Genomic DNA, 20758 nt, shown 5'->3' on the forward strand with positions numbered 1-20758 from the left:
AATTTGTTGAGATGATCATGGAGTTTCTCCTCTTTTGTCTGTGGATATGGTGAATTATGTTGATTGACTTTCAAGGTACAAAGCATGTTATTCATTCATTCGCTTGACAGATATTTGTGGGCAGTTGTTTTGCCCAAGCATCGTGTTGGGTGATGGAGATAAAACTCTGACCATAGGGACGGTCCCTGCCCTCAGGAGTTCAAGTATCCTAGTGTCCCTTGGGCTCTGAGGTGGTATCCAAGGCTCACCAGCTTTGGAGCCTCCACCCTATATTACTTCTGTGTTGAAGAATGTTCCGCCAGCGTCCCCACCGAGCAGAATCGTGAGGTTCTCTTGAGCGTCCATGGCAGAAGGTGGTACAACACAGCTGGCCCCGAGAACAAGGTGAATCAGGAGCTCTTTGCTGGGGGAATGGAGGGCTTGCCCTGCAGCTACTGCCGGATGAGACTCAAAGCCTTCCCCACCTGAGCCTTCCCCCACGCCCCCGTCTCCTCTCCACCCTTCCTGCCTTGCCTTCTGCACCCAGCCACCCCCCTGAGTCAGGGTGCTTTGTGCCTCTGCTTCCATGCACCCCCCTCCACTGCCCAACTTCCCAGCAACCACAAGCAGGCTAGTCATTTAAAGAAGACAGCCCTTCCTCCCAACCTGCCACCTAGGAGGACCACGTGACTGCTGGATTCAGGTTCAGGTTTACCATGCTAGTGCTCGTCATACACACCAGGTCAACTGGTCTATATCCTAAGTGACAAAGCAAAGTTCTCAACAACAGAACAGCTCGAGCAGCCAAAGCTTTGCCCAGTTCCTACTACGTGTGAAGCTCTGGTCTCGGGTGTGGAGCCCCAGAACCAGTGCGTGTTGCCCAGCTGGCCAGGGCAATCTACACTCTTGTGGAGCCCAAGCTTTCCCCTTCAAACGTGAAAACAAACGAAGAGTGTCCAGCAGCAGGACGTGGGGAGGGGAGGGGAACTCAAGTCTCTGGGACGGGTACAACATCACAGTGACTGGACATGCTTAATAACGCCTAGAGGAGGAGGCAGAAGGTGATTATTGGGCCTTCTAGAGAAAATAGTATGTTCTTCCCTTGCTTCTCAAACGGGTACTTGTGCTCCCTGTGAGTGTGCAGAGCCTGGCCACAGAGTGGACGTGCGTGTCTTCCTGATGTGTCACACTTACGCAAGATCTAGAGTGACATCAGTCAGCCATGTGGTCATGCAGTGATTTAAAATATCACTCTTTTAAAGGATTTATTTATCTATTATTTTTAGAGAGAGAGTGTGTGTGTGCACAAGCTAGGGGCGGGGACAGAGGGAGAAGGAGAGGGAGAAGCAGACTCCCTGCTGGGCAGGGAGCCCCCCACGGGGCTCGATCTCACGACCCTGAGATCATGACCTGAGCCCAAATCGAGAGTCAGGGGCTTAACTGCGCCACCCAGGCGCCCCAAAATATCACTTTTATATACAACCAAACATGGATATATTGGGCAGTAGGATGTCGACTTTGCATAAATTCTGAAACGAAGAGGGGAAACGTCACAGAAATGTGATCGTTTGGTAGCTGGGATGCTCTTCCGGAACAAGCATTTGCTCGTCTCTGAAGTTAGGGAAACTCAGGAGAACGGGTTTGGATGGCATTGCTCACAAAGATGACGTGCTCGGAAGCACGAGGCTCTGCCAGTGGAAGGTGTTCTTCGCGGGAAACAAGGGACACACAGATGTGACTGCCCCTTTCCCTTAATGAATACGTCTGTCATTGTGATTCTTGTCATTCATGCCATTCTGAGCTTCACAGGCTGAGTCCACGCAAGTGGACGAAGCCCAAGCCCACTCCCGTGGCCCTAATGCTACCGTAAAATGGTTTGGGTTCTGGAAGAGCGGAGGTGTGCCGCCCCCCCCCACATCCCCCCCAGCAGAGGTGCCAGCCAGGGTAACAGGAAGCACTGACCAAGGCCGTCCAAGCCTACTTGATATTCTGGGGACGACGGCAGCAGTGGTCAGAATCCTTAGCTGCACCTGCTGGGCTGTTCCAGAGGCTGGAGGGCACTTGGCAGGCAGGCCAGGCCAGGAAGTGAAATGACAGTCTCCCCAAAGCCCACACTGGAAGGAAGCCCGGTTAATGCAGTGGCCCTTTGCTGCCCCCAGCCTGTGGACAAGTCCCTGGCCTGGGACTTCCTCTGAAAGTAGGCCAGTAGGGAGGAGGGCGCCGAAGGAGTCAGCAGGCCCCACTGCCGCTCCCCTGCCGCCAGGTGAAGGAAGGGGTCCAGGAAACAGGGGGAGTGCAGGGAGGGTGTGGCCATGTGCCAGACAGACCGTGGCTTGAGCTGATCTCCTGGGAGCCCAGAATTACAGAAACAACTGAAATCATATTAAAATCAAAAAGTGAAAGGGATCTGAGAGGTGCTTGGTCCACGCCCTCCCAACACCGATGCATACGCTGGGGTCCAGCGAGAGAAGGGTTTCCCTAGCTGCAAAGGAGGACACACCCCCAGCCCCTTGGGGCTCCTCCACTGAAGGGCTCTCACCAGAGCTGCCCTTGCCTCCTGGGCTTGCTCCCCACAGAGTTCTGCCCCGTGGCTGGCCCCAAGCGTTGGGCCCAAGGTGGGCCGCCCAGCAGAGTCCGAGGCCTCAGAGAAGGGCATGGACCCAGCAGGGCGGCCAGACCCGTTCCCCTGGCCACTGGCTTCTCATGGTTTCTGCTCAGTCAACAAAGAGATGTCATCAGAGGGGCCACAAAACAGCACTGGCCCTTCAGCTGGAGCTAGAGACTGCAAATGACCCCGACTCAGTCCCGGGAGGACTGAACGTGCCAGGTGGCTCTGGCCTGCCCGGAAAGTGCCAGAATGAGGGACACCTGGGTGGCTCAGTTGGTTAAGCGTCTGCCTTCGGCTCAGGTCATGATCCCAGGGTCCTGGGATCGAGGCCCTTGTCGGGCTCCCTGCTCCGTGGGGAGCCTGCTTCTCTCTCTGACCCTTTCCCCCGCCCCCACTTGTGCTCTCTCTCACTCTCTCTGTATCAAATAAATACATTTTTTAAAAATCTTTAAAAAAAAGGAAAGAAAAGAAAAGAAAATGCCAGAATGGTCAAATGGCAGGCGCAGGCCCACAGAAGGGCTCTTTGTCACCGCCTGGAGCATGAAACCCTGCCCCCCCGGGTGGGGGCTCTTCAGGTCCGGGGCAGGGGGTGCGGGCAGCACCCGAGGGGCTGCAGGGGTGTGCCTCTGAAAGCCGGGCAGACAGCAGGGCAGAGGAACCACCGCAGGCCCTGAAGCAGGTAAGGAGCCCCGCATCCGAGGAGCAGGTTGGGGCGAAGGCAGGAGGCACTGCTGGGGGGGGCTGGCCGGGAGGGGTGCAGGGAGGCCTCGGCGGTCTCAGTGCCGGGGTGAGTGCCACATACCCCCTCTGCATTCAGGGCAGGAGGGACAGTGACAGTCACTTGAGACACGTCTATTTTCCATGATTCCAAAGAGGGAGTCCTTTCTTAGATTCTTCCTTTGTGGCTGTTGGCGTTAGACACAGAAATTGCCCGAGTGGAGGTCACCGTGTGCCCAGTGAGCAGGGAAGGAAAGGCCCCACCGGAGTGCTGGGTGTGGGGGCCGTAGGGGCCCAGGGGGCCTCTGGGAGCTCCAGGGACCCCTCTCCAGCCCTCACGCACTTCCTGCAACAGGATTTGAGCCGCCGGGCAGCCCGGGGACACCCGAGGACTGTGGTCGCCATGGTTGGTGGACACCGAAATGTCAGGAATGTCAAACTCAGTACTTCCTGCCCCACAGGGGGTGCGGCGGGGTGGGGGGGTCTTTAAAGAGAAGGGTCATGACTGTTACTATTTATAGAACATTATCCTGCACAGGCATGGGAGTGTTCTCGGGAGCGTGTGTGTGTGTGTGTGTGTGTGTGTGTGTGTGTGTCCAGCCCCAAGATTTTCAAATAGGGGCCAGAATGACCAGTGCTAGGACCTGGGTTCCATCCAGCTCTGTCCAGCCTCGCACTGTGTGGCCTCAGACAAGTGGACTCATTAACCCTCCCTGGGCCTCTCTCCTCTCATCTTTAAAGAGGGCTCTAGCCCTTCAGAGTTTGCTCAAAAATCAAGAACAATAATAGATGTGAAATGAAGCTGCCTAACATGACTTTTTAGAATAAAGTGTTGTATATAATTCATTTATTTTCTTTTATTCATTCATTCATTCATTCAACAAACATTCCTTGTGCTGGGTGCTGAGAGATCAGCAATGAGGAAGGCGAATTGGTAGAGCACTTGGTCTCTGAAAATGGACAATTTAGTAGGAAAGACAGACATGAATGATAAACACACAAATGTGCAGATTTGTTCAAAGTCACTAAGGACCAAAACAGCAAGCTCTGTAAGCAGGAATAAAGCCCAGGACAGCCCCGGAGGTGGGCCCAGGAGGACCTGATGCCTGGAAATCTGCCCAGGGGGGACAGGACAGGAAGCTTATTAGCTAGGACAAGACCAAGAGCCTGGGAATTTGCCCAAACAGGGATAGGGCAGAGGACAGCAGGTGTGGTCCTGGGCATGCAGAACAGTCGGGGAAGGCTTGGGGAAAGGGGACTTAGGATGTGCAGTCCTTTGGGGGAGCAGTAAGACGATCAGAACCCTGTTCCAGAAGGAGTAGGGTGCCAAGGCCACAGGGGGGCCCCCACTATGTGGTGATGGTGAAATACATCACCCTGTCCTGATGCCGAGTGAGCACCAGCAAATGCCAGGCGGCGTGATTAGGGACAGGAGGCGGCAGAAACATTCAGACACTCATATTTCACGTGTCATCAATGCTGCAGAAGGACAACAGGACTGTGTCGTAAGTCCCTTTGATGCGACATTGATTTGGGGAGGCTTCAGAGAGTAACCTGGCTTGGCCAGCTGGAAAGGGGGTGCAGAATTCTGTGGTTACAGGAGGAAGCCCACGCCGCAGTTTGCAGAGAGAGCAGACCAGAAATGAACACTTGTGAAGGACAGAGAGACACGTCCCAAGAAGGCAGAGTCAGGCAGAGAAGCGTGGGAAAGGCAGCAGGTCTGAGCGTGTTGGTTCCGGCAGGACTTGCCAGGCAGGGAGCGCCTGGCGACAGGAGGACACAATGGGCGGCTTGGCTGGGCGGGGAGCCCTCAGGGCAGCTCCAAGTGGCCTTGGGACCGGGTGGAGACAGGGCCAGGGCGGGGTGGTGCTCCGTGGGGGGCTGGGCAGCTGCCCTATGGAACAGGGCAGAAGGGGAAGCCTTAAGGAGAGGTCAGGGTGAGCTGTGCAGAAATGGAGGGGACCCGCATGACATGGCCATCGGGAGGGGCTCAGGGCCTGAAGGGGCCAAGCTGAGGGCACAGGGTCCACATGTGCACTGGAACTGAGGGCTTGAAAGGAGACTCATCCAGTCGGCCCTTTGGGGAAAGAGGATGATTGGTTTGAGGTTTCAAGAATTGTTTGTTTTGGCTTTGTTCTTCCTAAAAAATTGAAATCTGAAGGAGCCTCAGCTTATTGTTGAAAATCATCTTGACTGGGAAAACGAGAGGCCAAGAGAGATTTCCGCACGTCGGAACTCACTAGAGCAGGTGGAAGGAATTATCGTAGGCAGATCGGCTAATTCAGAAAAGAGGGAATGAGGACACCCAGGGCTGGTCTGTCCCTGTGGTCACACGGGTTTCCCAGCCCCGGACCTCTTCCTTTCCTACAAGGCCAGCACCGCAGGGCCTGTGCCCCCCAGGAGTGCTCAGCAAACACTCGATAACTGAATGAGCCCACGGCTGGTCACGGATGCCTACACTCATGAGTGTCACAAAAAGTCCCCTGGGCAGCTAGTCACTTAGCACGACATAGCAATTTCCCAGCATAATTTCATCATTTTCCTTTCACCTTGGGTGACTATTTTGTGGTGTCTTAAGGCATCATGCCGTTCCACGGATATGCAGCACGAAGAATGGGACGGGGATGATAAGAGCCGAGATCTGGGTGACACTTTCCAGCTGACAAAGTGCTTCTGTAGCCATGCCAGTGTGGGCAGCTTTGGGGGGAGACAGAGGCGGGGGGCATGGAGGAAACCATCGTCACCGACATACAAGAAGACCCTGAGAAATGTACCAGCGGGTGGGACCACAGAGCGCCGTGCCAAACCCGTGAGGTTTCCCACCCAGGCCAGCGGGTGATGTAACCTCTCACCAACGGCAACAGAAAGACAAAATAAAAGGAAAGTTGGGCGAGAGGCTCAGCCCTGCACTTCTGTGTCCAGGGACTCTTCAAGGAGGAAAGAGCTGGCCCTCAGACATCTCCTGAGGATGGAGGACGTGGACCCAGGCAGCAGCCGGACTGGCGCCAAGCAAAGATTTAGCGATTGGGTCCCCTCTCCAAGGTGACTTTTTGGGGAATGAGTGAGGCTACTGCCTGATCACCTAGGCCTGCCGTGGATGCATTTAGAAACGTCTCTCTTCACAGGGTGGGGAGAATTCATTAGCATCGGCGAAGACCTTTCTGATCCTTATCAGGTGCTCTGCCCGCTCTAATTATGCAGGGTGTCTGCTGTCCCTCGCTTCTCTCTCTCTTCTCTGTCTCTGTCTCTGTCTGTCTGTCTCTCAGCCCTGCGGTAGAGACTGCTGCTTTGTCCCCATCAGGCTCAGCAGTCACTGCTGAGAGTCCGGCTGATGTGGTTGTTTATCTGCGTTTCCAATGTGCCACCCAGATTCCAAACATCTGCAGGGAGATGGCGTCTCGTCTGGGGAGATTACGACGTCACCCGCACCCCACCCTTGCCCCTCCACCCATGAGGAGGCAGCTGCTTGTGGGGTGTAATTTGACAAGCCCCCACCGCCCAAGACCACTCCCCCATCACTTCTCACGGGAGCTGGAAACCCCTCCATCTACAAATCCCCTCCTTTGGGTCTTAAGTGATTTTTCTAAGAGTGCAGCAGGAGGTCACAGTGGAAACGGAACACAGCCACAAGTCAGAGCACCTGCTTCTGGGCTCCCTCCCCTCGGTTTGGTGCTGGCTCTGCTCTTTCTAGCCTGGTGACCTGGGATAAACCCACTCTCTCCCTTTCTCAGTTCCTTTTTTTTTTTTTTTTTTTTTTTTCATTTAAATGGCGCCACTAATGCCCGTCTCACAGGGCTGGGGTCCGGATCAGGCGGGATAATGGATGTGAAAGCCCAGCACTGCAGAACCGTAAGAAGCCTTATTATTACTAAAACGCTGGTCGCTAGTTGCCAGTCGCAGGGGCTGGCTAATCCCCAGTAGGGATTAGCGGGCGGCTCCCCAGGCCCAGGGAGCCACCCGGGGTGGGCAGATCAGAGGAACCAGGGACCACAGTGGGGAGGAAGACTCAGGAGAGGAAAAGAACGGGGCCCCTACTGCGGGCGCCAGCACTCAAGGTTTAGGGTGAGGAGGGGCTGGAGATCTTCCCCCAGGTCCCCAGACAACGGAGGACACCCCGGAGGTTTCCGTGCTGCCAAGCCCCTCTCTCCTGCGGTGCACGGATGTGAAGAAGCCTCGGGGGCACTCAGTCAGCGAAAGAAGCATTAAGAAAATTAACCGAATGTGTCTGGGTCTACACAGACACATCACTCAGGTAATTCAGGCAAAAAGGCCAAGTTTGGGCATGAGTAACCCACATCCATCAGACCAGAGTCATTCTTTCTTTGTCAGAATTTCCTAGATGATCTCCTCCCCTTTGTTTCTCTGCGAGAACGAGCCTCGCATCTGGGAGCCTGCTTGCCAAACATGATTGGGTCCTTAGAGATGAAGGGCACAGTGTGAGCGATTTTCCATAAACATGTTGGCACATGTATTAATTATTACAAGGGGGAAATGTGCCCTTGTGTTCCATCTGGGAGGATGATGCTGTGGATGGGGTGTGGAGAGAGGGCACACGCTGCCGGTGGAAACACAGTAGCTCCTTCCCAGCAACCTGCGGGGTCCAGGCTCTGCGAGCTGGGCATTTTGCATGAAAAATCGCATTTAATCCTTTCCACAGCTCCGGAGGCAGCATCCGGGAATGGGAAGAACGTGGGTTTAGAAGCCAGATATTCATGGATTTTATTCCCTACCCCGCCATTTGCCATGTGCACAAGGCAGGCAGGTCGTCTGTCTTTGCCAGAGTCAAGTTTCTCCTCTGCCACATGGAAGTGAGTGAGGCGGCCTCGCGGTGCATTGGGAGAAATCCGTGTCCCCTGCCAGGCACGGGACAAATGGTGGCTCATTTTACAGAGGAGGATGCTGAAGAGCAAGGAGGGGAGGACCCCACCAAGGACATATTGCTGGCCAACGGCAAAGCCAGATCTGTTTCCCTCCAAAGGGCAGGCGTTTTGCTCGGAGCCCTTCACAGCATCTACCAGGACAGCTCCATAGAAGTCTTACCCCAGGACTTGCAAGCAGGTTGAGGACATGATCGTGATTACAGTTCTGTATCCTCGAGTCTCTCACACAGCTCCTGGTTGCATAGCTGCCCAGAAACGTTTGTTAAATGATAGAAGAATTAAGAACAGCCTAGAATGGGGGTGTCTGAGTGGCTCAGTTGGTTAAGCATCTGACTCTTGATTTTGGCTCAGGGTCTTGAGATCTCAGCATGGAGCCTGCTTGGGATTCTCTGTCTCCCGCTGCCTCTGCCCCTCCCCCTGCTCACTTTCCCTCTCTCTCTCAATAAATAAATAAAATCTTAAAAGAGAGAGAGAGAGCCTAGAATGGAATGACTGAGCTGAGTCAAGGTAACTGAGTAATGGGTATCCAGCGTGTACCTGGTGACTTGGGGTTGTTTGAACACTTTCCGACACCTGCTTTCACGGCAGGAAGAGGGACGCCGCAGGAGAAGAATCTGTCAGAGGCAATGGACATCACCTCAAAGAGAAATGGCACAAACTGCGGGCCCATAAGGAAACTTGTGGTAAAAAAAAAAAAAAAAAAAAAAAGATGGAAAAGATCAAATGCAAAGATGGACAGGAACATGCTTTGAAAATGCTAGAGCCTGTGAAAGAGAAAGGGACTGTTGTTTATACACGTAACAGGTGTTTATAGGCATGACAGAATCCAGAACAACAGTTAGCGGTTCTTGTTTGGGCTTCCCTGGGTTGTAGTGAGAAGGCAGTAAAAACAGAGGCCAGGACCGAAGCCCACCTAACGATGCACACATACAGCTGTGTGAATAAAACCCTACAGTGGCCCCACCCCGAATTATTTTCTGTGCACAGCTCAGATTTTGAGGCCACAGGGAAGCAGTTCCCGTGACCCCAGAGGAATGTAGACACACTAAAAAGAAAACGCTCCAGTTAACTACAGAAGGGCAGGTGTGGGGTTCTGGCCTCCGGGCCTACTCCATGCTTACTGCAAGCCGCCATCTTCCTGCTGAAGGACCAAGCCCTCACCAGGCAGGCGTGACTAAGCTGTAGGGCCCCTCCACCCCTGCCCAAGCCCCCTGCTCGGCGGTCCACCTCAGCGCAGCCTGTCTGGCCTGCCCCCTGGTGTGGTCAGGCCATGTGCCGATTATATTGTTGCCTGGAAGAAATCGGAAGCTGCCCTCGTGCCCCTGTCTGAGAGCTTCCGCTGGGGAGGGGCTGAGGCTAGCTTTCCTCATTGCTTCCAAAGACAGCACCATGACCAGAGCAGGCCTGATAATGAGCTATTGATTTGATCTCCTCCAGACAGAAGGCAAAGTCGGCCTCCGGGCAAAACATCAGCTCCTGCCCCATGACATGGCTCAACCCTCAGAGGCCTTGGCCCCAGCCTGCTGGGAGAAGTCACACTGCTCCCAACAATCATTTCAGGGCCCTCCGAGAGTAGCTAATTAGGGTCTACCTGGCCAACTGCAACCTGCAATCATGAGCTCACAGCTGGCTTCCTATTGTTCCCAGTCCTGCCGGGACTCCGCCACCTCCCTCATAAATGGCATTTGCCTTCCTTGACCTGCATAAACAGGAATTCTGTTTTATTCAAACAGCAAAATTGATTGAAGGAGGTACTCTGTACAATGCACTGTGCTCGCACCTGATGGTGGAGTCAGACAAGACACACATGTCCCCTGATGTCAAAGAGTTAAGGACACAGTGGGGACATGGGAGAAGACAGTTGAGTGGCACCCAAAATAGTGACCTGGACACACATGCTGGTCAAAGAAGTCTTCCTGGGTAAATCCATTCATGAACTGGGCAGGTGAACAGAAAATGGGACAGGACACAGTGAGATGCCTTTTTACCCACCATGATAGTTAATTTTATGTGTCAATTTGATTTGGCTAAGGGATGCCCAGATAGCTGGTAAAACATCATTTCTGGGTGAGTCTGTGAGGGTATTTTCTGGAAGGGATTTGTATTTGAACCAATAGACTCAGTAAAGATCACCCTCACCAATGTGAGTGGGCATTATCCAATCCATTTAGAGCCTGAATAGAACAAAAAGGTGGAGCAAGGAAATTTAATAGATACACTTTAAGAGTACATATAAAGGAGATGCATACACATAGGTAATGTGAATTGATACAAAAAGGAGAATAAGAGAATGCACACAGGACTCAGGACAGAGGCTACTCTTACGGAGGAGGGGGACGTGATGGGGTGGATGACGCAGCTGGGGGTAAGCCAATGTTAAGGCCTTAGAGTTCAGCTTGGACGGTGGCTTCACAGGTGTTTACTCCATTCCTTTAAAATGGGCAGCAGGTCAGGGGTAGGTGCTTGGAACCACTGGAGCCCAGAGCACCGAGGGCCCACACCTGGCCCTTGCCTTCCAGAATCACTGCGTTCCATGGTTTCATCTCCCGAAGGAGAACAAAGGCTAGGTGTGAGCAGGAGGGGTTGGTGGCTACAATCCAGCACTCGTCATACAGGGCACGAACGAAGAAGGGGAATTGTTTCCTATCGCACCAATCTAACCATCCCTAATTGGTACCTCTGAACTGACATACCTTTCACTAGAACAGGGTAAGTATTCGAGGACTGGAGCAGACCCCACCCAGCTTCTAGAACATTGACCTGGTGTGAAGGTGGCCCCCACAAGGGCCCCCAGGGACCACTCTGTGTCTGCAGAGATCATGGCCTGATGCCCCAACTCAGGTCACCTCCAAGGGCCCCGTGGTCCGACTAGCTCCCACCTCTAACTAACGCCCTAGACTTCTGACTCCCCAAGCTTCTGGCAAGTTCTGCAGCTTGGGCTGCCTTCCTCAGACGACTCTGCCTCAGAGTGTGCAAGAACCACAGAACACTCCACACCCCTCCTGCCCCTACAAACATAAACACCCCCACCCAGCCTCACCTCCTCCCCTCACCACCTTGACCACACCCTCTCCCAGGGCCTTGCTCCACCAGCCCTTCCCTCCCATCTTCAGCCCTAAATCTTCTCATCTCTCTCTCTAAAGACTCCTTCCCCTCACTCAGCCTTTACACATGCTCAGCTCTTGGCCAACCTGACAAGGAACACTCCATAATGATCATCCAGTTTCCTCCCCTTTCCTTCCACACCTCTTCAAAGAAAAGCCCACACTCCTGGTTGGGTTTGCCCTTCTCTGGTACTCAACTACTTGCGATCTGAATTTTATGCCACCCACCCGCTCCCAACTCGTTTCCCATCGAAACAGTTCTCAGTTCTGCAAGGCCCTTTGGCGGGCCCAATACAGTAGAACACCTTCAGTCCTCACCTTTCCCGCTGTGCCTTCCCGAGCTCTCTCCTCAAACTCACCGCTCCACCCACCTCCGAGGGCTCTTGGGCCTTTCCCGCATCCCTCTTGGACTGTTTCTTCTTGGATGCCTTCTTTCATTTGGCCCTAAATGTTGAGGGGTCTGTCTTTGGCCCCCTCTTCTTCCCCTCCACTCACTCTCCTAGGGTAATTTAACTAGTAGTTGATTCAATGCCATCTGCTGATGAGTCTCAATCCTGTGCCTACAAATACAATGTTCCTTCCCTTTGGTCATAGCCATCTGACGACCTACATCACCTTAAGCTCACATGTCAAAAATGGAATGCGTCATTCTCCCCCAAAACTGTGTTTCCTCTTCTATGTTCTCCCTCGGTGGGCGCCGCACCATCCCATCCCATCTGGGGTCTGTTCCCGATTTCCGCCTCCCGCTTGCCTCCCCCTACTACTGAATCAGGCACCAAGTCCTAGTGATTTTACTTCCTAAGGATCTCTTCTCTCCATCCCTCCCATCACCCTAAGTGGGGCCTTAGCCTCTCCAGCTATTCTGCTAAAGTGGCCTCCTTATCCCCGTACCTCCCCAGTTTCCTCCTCACTGTAGCCTGAGTACGTTTCTGCGCCCAGGCTCTGGCCACACCACTCTCCTGCCCTACCCCCTCTGGGGGAAAAGCTTCCGCACTGGGTGTTGAGGTCCCCAGGGGGTCTTCCCCAGGTCTCCCTCAGCTCCCTGACTTCTGCCCACCCTCCTCCACCACAGAGCTGCTCCCGTGACGTCTGCTCCATGCTCAAGGCTTCCCCGGCCCTGGGCTCCTGGGTGTCTCCCCTCGCCACCAGACAACTGGCCTACTTTAGGAAACAGGCTTTAAATATTTTGGCTTCTATTTCGCATGTATGAAATTGAAGCCACATTTCCATTTTAGATTTATTTATTGAGCAGACATTTCTCATACTTCTGTGGTTCCATATCTCGTGCGTTGTATGGCAACACATATCCAATATGTCAGAAAGCAAAACACAAAAAACATAAAAAAGAAGAAAACAGAACTGCATATTTATTCTAGCATTGGAGCAAAGATACATTTCTGGCTCTTGAAAAAATTGAGCCTATCATCAGGCAAGATAGATGGGTTTGAATAAATACATCTTTGCGCGACAAAATTCTACAAAATGTGCATTAAAAAGAAAACAACAGAACACGGAAAATGTGTCCCTGATACAACAACAAAGAGCTTATTAACAATTATTAAAATTGGGGGCGCCTGGGTGGCTCAGTTGGTTAAGCGACTGCCTTCGGCTCAGGTCATGATCCTGGAGTCCCGGGATCAAGTCCCGCACCGGGCTCCCTGCTCAGCGGGGAGTCTGCTTCTCCCTCTGACCTTCCCCACTCTCATGTGCTCTCTCTCTCTCTCTCATTCTCTCTCTTTCAAATAAATAAATAAATAAAATCTTAAAAAAAAAATTATTAAAATTGGTAGAACTGCAGGACGCCTGGGGGGCTCAGTTGGTGAAGCGACTGCTTTCGGCTCAGGTCATGATCCCAGGGTCCTGGGTTCGAGTCCCACATCGGGCTCCCTGCTCCGCGGGGAGCCTGCTTCTCCCTCTCCTTCTGCTGCTCCCCCTGCTTGTGCTCTCTCTCTCTCTGACAAATAAATAAAAATCTTAAAAAAAAATTGGTAGAACTGCGTAATGTTCAGATCTGGATGCCCCTCCAAGAAGTGAGAAAAAATGTCCAGGTGGTTAACTCAGGAGTCACTGTCACATCCCCAGGGAGCCCAGAGTGGCCTGGAAAGAGCCTCAGATGAGGGATGACTCAGAGTCCACCCATGCAACTCACTTAATGAGCCCACATCTGTCCCTTTGTAGGTAAAATGGATGTGATTGTACCTACTTTGCAGGATTCTTATGAGGATAAATTAGAGGGCCTGTCACTATAGTAAGCATTCAAGAAATGGGATTATTGTCATTATCAGAGGGTAAAAACACACAGCATTACTGTCAATTAAAGATATAGAAATCATGACAATTTAAAGGTAGCATGGCCTACTTATCGAAGTAGCAAAAAGACACCCAAATTCACAGAAATGTTTGAACAAGAATATTTATAGCAACTCCATCCATAATTTCCAAATCCTGGAAAGAGCCCAGGTGTCCATCAGTGGATAAGCAAATCGTGGTATATTCATGCAAAGGAATACTTCTCAGCAATAAAAAGAATGATTCACTCATAAATGCAGGAACGTGGGTGAATCACAAAATCATAATGCTGAGTGAAAGAAGCCTTACACAAATGATTTCATAATGTATGATGCCGTTTATATGAGATTCTGGAACTCTAGAGAAAACTAATCTATGGTAGAACAAATCAAAATACAGATTGCTTTTGGAGGCTGGAGTCACGGAGCCACAGGGAAGGGACATGAGGGAATTTTCAGGAGTGATGGGAATGTTCTGTATGGTGAGAGGGGTTTGCATGTGTTTTGTCCAAACTCAGCAAAGGCGCACTTGAGATCTGTGCATTTCATTATATGTAAGTTTACTTGAGAGAGAGAGAGAGAGAGAGCGAGCATGAGCAGGGGGAGGAGCAGAGGGAGAGGGAGAAGCAGGCTCCCCGCTGAGCAAGGAGCCCCATGCAGGACTCAATCCCAGGACCCTGGGATCATGACCTGAGCCAAAGGCAGACGTCTAACTGACTGAGCCACCCAGGCGCCCCCCATTATATGTAAGACTTACCTCAAAAGGGAAAACTATAAACAAATATTGAACTCTGGTTAATGATATGCAGGCAGACTAAAGTACTTGAGGGGCGGGAACTGGTGTCTGCAATTTACTTTGAAGAATATAAAAGAGAAGAATTCTTGGATGGCTGGATGGGTAGATGTGTGACGAAGCAAATATAGTGGAATATTAAGGGTAGAATCTGGGTGGTGAGTGTTCACTGTAAAATTATGTCAACTTTTCTGCGTGTTTGAAATTTTTCATATTAAAATATCAGGACAAAAAAGAATTAACATTTATAGGACACCAGTACCCAAACTTGTTCATCAGAATTGCCGAGTGACCAGACCAGGCTCAGAAGGACAGGTGTTGAGAAGGTGGTCAGTCTGGGGTGCTCTACTTGGCACTTCTGAGCTGGCATGAGTGTGAGCCCGTCCTTCCTCGGCCAGTCCTCATTGCCCTGGGCAGCTGCTATCCTGGCCCTGGGAAGATGACACAAAACACAGGGGAAGAAAAAAGGGCGAGAGGACCAGAGGGGGGCAGGGTGTCATAGGGTACCAGACACAACTCCGCTGTGAATGTTAGTTTTGAGTTCAGGATATTTATTTATTCATTCATTCATTTGTTCATTTTAGAGAGGGAGAGAGCAGGGGGAGGGGCAGAGGGAGAGGAAGAGGGAGAGAGAGCAGGCTCCAGACTCAGCACAGAGCCCAACACAGGGCTCGATCTCACGACCCTGAGATCATGACCTGAGCCGAAATCAAGAGTCTGACACTTAACCGACTGAGCCACCCAGGCGCCCCCAGGAATTTTCAATACAGTTCCAGACTAGTGACTTAGGGAATCAGGCTCTGCCATCTCATCTCCAGTGTGTGACCTCCAACAAGTCATGGGGGAGGACGAAGGAAGAACAGGGACAGTCACTCAGGATGATGACCAGGTCTGGAAGTGGCATGCATCATCTCCATCTTCTGTCTGCCAGAACGCAATCAGTTGCCCCCATCTAACTGCAAAAAAGGCTGAGAAACCTGGTCTTCTTGTGTGCACGGGAGGAAAGGAGGTGTGAGCAGCTGAGTAGTTTCTCTCCCCACCCCCTGCACCACAATAGCCACCAGTCCCAATCCCCGCACGCCTAATCTTTACCCCGGTTTTGTTCTGTTTTTCTTTTCCATAGTCCTATTTTTAACATGTTGCAGACATTTATTTATTACGTTATTGTGAGTCCTCCCCGACAAGTCATGTCAGCTCCATGAGGTTAGCGGTTTTGTCTGTTTTGCTCACGGACCCAGAGGAGTACCTGATACACATACTTGTCAGAGAGGCATTCCCTGGTGCTTTCTTAGCACCGCGCATTTCCCGTGCCTCCTCTCCTGCTCCGTCCTTTCCCCGTCACCTACCTGCCCATGGTCTGTCCCTCCTTCAAATGTCAGCCATGTCCCTCCTCCTTTATGAAGCCCTCTGTGACCTCCTGCCTTCCCAGAGAACTGATCATGCCCTTCTTCATGACACAGTCACACCTTGTGCCAAGTTCTACTATGTGTTTGTCCCGTTACTTCCCAGTTGTGAATTTGTGGGTCTTCCCAATGAGACAGTGAGCTCCACCAATGACTGGCCATAGTAAAGACTTCATGCTGTCAGTTGAATGAATGAATGGATGGATGGATGGATGGATGGATGGATGGATAGGCCAATATGTCCTTCATAATTTGGACAGTCTTCAAAATGCTTGAAACTTGGGGCACCTGGGTGGCTCAGGTCATGATCTCAGGGTCCTGGGATCGAGCCCCATGTTGGGCTCCGAGCTTGGCAGGGAGTCTGCTTCTCCCTCTGACCCTCCCCCTGCTCATACTCTCTCTCTGTCTCTCTCTCTCAAATAAATAAATAAAATCTTTAAAAAATAAAAAGTAAAGAAAATGCACGAAACTTGAATATGAACTGGGTAGTAGATGATAGTGTTAAATTTGTTGGGGGTGATAATGGCATTGGAGGGCGCAGCTATGCATGTCAGAAAGAAATCCCGAATTACTCACTGGTGAACTCAGAAGATGTCTGAGATTTACCTTACAAATTAAAATTTAAAAATGCATTGGAGAAGAAGGATAAATGAAACAAGATGGAGGAAGGCCAATAACCATTGAAGTTGGGTGGTGAGTACCTAGATATTCATTATACTGTTTATCTCCCTTTGTGTTTGAAGTTTCCTTAATAAAGATTAAAAGCAGGTGAATAATAAATTCACCTATAATAATAAAGCCACCTATACTCTGCTCAGTTCCTTGGATGCTGCCCACCCTCAGCCTAGGTCCAGATGTGGCACATCCCACCTTTCCGGTCCTGACAGGAAGCCATCAGTGTAAGGACAATGAGGCACACCCGAGAGGCAGAAAGCCAGCCTATACAACTTGTCCCATTTCCCAGGCGGCGTGTCCCTGCCCACGGAGGAACGAGGACAGCTGCGCCCTCATGCAGAAGAGAAGCTGCCCAGGGTTAGCGCAAACATCCTTCTAGCATGTCGGGGCTGGCGAAGGGTCTTAAAACCCACTTAATTCACCTCTGTGCTGAAAGAAATCTGGGAATCCAAGGTTGAGTGATAGAAGAGCAGCAAGAACAGAACGAAAACCCTCGTCTGGGGTCCCTTGAGCCAGCTTTTCTCCCCCCAGTCTCTGATCTATCTGTGAAGAGCGTCTATGTCTTACACACCTTTTTTTTTAAAGATTTTATTTATTTAGAGAGAGAGAGAGAGAGAGCAGGGGAGGGGCAGAGGGAGAGGGAGAGATCATCTCAAGCAGATTCAGGGCCGAGCGCAGGGCTCGATCCCAGGACCCTGAGATTATGACCTGAGCCCAAACCAAGAGTCGAATGTTCAACCGATGGAACCACCCCGCTACCCCTCTTATATACTTTCTCTTCTCTCTACCCATCAGAGAGGTAGGCCTGGAAAATGGACTCCTCTGTGCTGATTAGGTGGTTGAATATTTGTAAAATAATTAAATGTGGCTCACATAGGCAATACAACTTCCTAAAATTCATCAAATTAAAATTCAGAGTCCCTTGGAAAGCTATGAGTTTACGCATATGTAGTAGAAAGCGCATTCGTGAAAAGACGAACCCAACTGAAAAGCAGAAGCCTCCTTGTTCTCTGCCTTCTGCGCACAGGTCAGATGAGACTGGCCAAGCAGTCGGGTGTGTTTTAAATAGATCACTCAGCATTGTTCTACCATCAACAGCTAGCATGCCCTTGGTGTTCATCATCTGATGCTCCCGACAATCCTAACGTGAGAATCATCAACCCCATCTACAGATACAGAGCATGAGGCTCACAGAGGGCCAGTGGCCTGCCAAAAGCCCTGTGCCCAATAAAGGTTTGAATCAAGTCTATCCAATCACAGTGTATCCTCTTTCCACTCCGCCCAGCTGTGTTTGAAGAATCTGAATGATTTCAGCCAAATTAGGATCACCCCTAAAGGAACCAGAGACAAGGGCTCCGGTAGAAGTTCCTTGCTGTAACAGGTGAAGCGGCCATTCCAGGCTCCTGCTGGACCTGGACCACGGGGCCATAGGCAGGCGGTCCCTGCTGGCTGACTCTTGGATGGCATAATTCCACATCCACCGTCCAAGCCAAACTGTGCTAGTCGGAGGCCTGATCCCAAAGTGCCTTACTCTCTTTTCACCTGTACCTCTGGCCGGCACAGCAGAGAGGAACCCAGGGAGAAGAAGAGGCTACAGATCTCTCACTCCGCTCCTCCAGGGATGTCCTTGGTGGGGGGGGGGGGGAAGTGCGTCTCCAGCTGGCCTCCTGCCTGCTTCTTGATGAGCACCCCCCTCCCCAGCCTCACTCCAGCCCGACGCAGACGCGCGCGCACACACACACACACACACACACACACACACACACACAGTGTCACAAGAAACCAAAGCCCAAGCCGACTCACGGTTTACTCAGTATCATCCTGGAGGGACCTCCGGAGACCACATTTGGCTCCTGGAAAAGAATAACGTAAAATAAAGGATAAATCAGAGCATGTGCCCACACAAAAATCTATACACAAACGTCCAGACTCACACTGGCTGAGACAGCAGAAACAACCCAAGTGTCTATCAGTTGATGAATGACAAATGCGTGTGGTGTGTCCACACAGCAGAGTGCTACTCGGGCACAAAGAGGAAAGAAGCACCGACACAGGCTGCGACATGGATGAACCTCGAGAACATGGAGCTCAGCGAAAGGCCACATACTGCATGATCCCGTTTGTAGGAAATATCCAGAATAGGCAAGTCCACAGAGATGGAAAATAGACTAGCGCCTGCCCAGCAAGGGTATGCGGTGATGAACATGTTCTAAAATTAACCGTCATGATGGTTGTGCCATTATTTGAATGTAGTAAAAACCGCTGAATTGTACACTTTAAATGGGTGAATATATCATAATCAAACTGTAACCCAAGTTAATGAACAAACGCTAAAGTCTCCTAGACCTTGAAGGAGATGCCGCCTCACGAGCATGTTTCTCTTTCAGAAGCCTCGGGAAACATGGGAGGCTAAAATACACGGAACAGGCTCTCTTTAGACAATCTTGCGGAGTGACCCATCCCAAAAGCCCTCAGATGACCCTGCTCAGGAAACAGTGAACACAGGTGCGCGGGAGTGCCTGCCACAGGTGATAGGATCCGGGATGGGGGTGCCGGGCAGACCGGTCCCTCCCAGTCATGAAACGCAGGCAGGTCCCTTAAGCCACAGCTTTATCTGTTAAATGGAGAGAGAACAGAATAGGGTCATGACATGAATGAAATCCCCTGCGTGCAGTGTGCATTCAGACAGGTGACTGCTACTACAATAATTACGGTGTCATCCAAAGAGAAGACCTGAACTGAATTGGCAAAACTTGGCTGACAAGAGGGAAGCATTCATGTATTCTTTTTATTTATTTTTTTTTAAGATTTATTTCTTCCTTTTAGAGAGAGAGTGCGCATGGGGGGCAGGGAGGGACAGAGGGAGAGGAGAGAGGGTCCCAAGCAGACCCCGCACTGAGCGCAGAGCCTGACTCGATCCCATGACCCCAAGATCATGATCTGAGCTGAAACCAAGAGTCAGACTCTCAACAGACTGAGCCACCCAGGTGCCCCTAAGCATTCATGGATTCTTTTAGGTCATTCATCTCAGCGTTGCAAGCATCCAGAGCGGAGAGATTCTGGGCTGGTCCCCAAGCTGAGCAGGGTCTGTTGCCCTCTGGCATGAAACCTCAGAACAGCAGAGGCAGAACTGCACAAGCTATCAGTGAGTCACATGGACACGTCACACCAGCCCGTCACTCATGTGGCCTCGCCCAACACCTTGCCCTGCATTATCTCGTTTTTATGTTTTTTTAAGATTTTTTTTTTATTTATTTATTTTACAGAGAGAGTGAGAGCACAAGCAGGGCGAGGAGCAGAAGGAGAGGGAGAAGCAGGCTCCCCGCCGAGCAGGGAGCCCAATGCGGGGCTCGATCCCAGCACCCCGGGATCATGACCTGAGCCGAAGGCAGATGCTTAACCATCTGAGCCACCCAGGTGCCCCTGCATTATCTCGTTTTTAATCATCAAGTGTGTGCTGAATCTGCACTAAATGCAAAGTCCTGGGCTGGATCCCACACAAGGTTCAGAGGGAAAAGTTGAGTCCCTATACTCAAGGAGCTCAGAGCAAATTAGTGTGAGGTAGGCAGGCCTGTTGTGTGTCCATTTTACAGATGAAGCAATTGAGTCCAAGAGAGGCTCAATGACCTGCCCAAGGTCTCAAAGCTATTTTAGGTCCTAGCAGTGTTGAGACTAAAGCCTAAAGGTCCTGAATACCAGCCTCGGGTCCTCTTCCAGTGGCTCTGGGTTCTCTCTCTGACATCAGAGCACAGGTTGAAGACTCTCAGTGGCACCACTTCCTTTGGAAATAACCACACACCGAGGACACTCATCAGGACCGACCACGTAATTTGCAGGGACCAGGGCAACACGAAAATGCAAGAGTCTTTGTCAAACAAGCACAAATTTCAAGATGGCGGCAGCAGAGCATGAAACCAAGCTCAAGGCTCTTCTAAGTGCAGGTCCCTGGGTGGCCGCCCAGGTCACACACCCCTGAAGCCAGCCTTGCCCCGAGTCCCTGTCGCACAAATGCCCAGATATGCAGAGCAGACATATCTGCGCAGCTCTGCGCTCCGCCTCCAACAAGAAGGAAAGTCTGCTGGGCTGGGGGCTTGCTCTGACTGCACGTGGCCCTCGGGCCAGCTGACCCAGCGTCCTCCAGCATTTCCGACTTTGCAGATTTGCAATCTCCTGGCTGACACTGCTGCCGTCTTCTTCACACGAGAACCCCAGTCTCCTTGCCAAGGTTCAAGGCAGGGATACACAGATCTGAGAACCTCCCCCCGGGCACTGACAGGGGAAATGTCTACTCAGAGCTCAAGTGCTTTTGGC

The sequence above is a fragment of the Halichoerus grypus genome, chromosome 10 (assembly GCF_964656455.1).
Source record: "Halichoerus grypus chromosome 10, mHalGry1.hap1.1, whole genome shotgun sequence".
Taxonomy (NCBI): Eukaryota; Metazoa; Chordata; class Mammalia; order Carnivora; family Phocidae; genus Halichoerus; species Halichoerus grypus.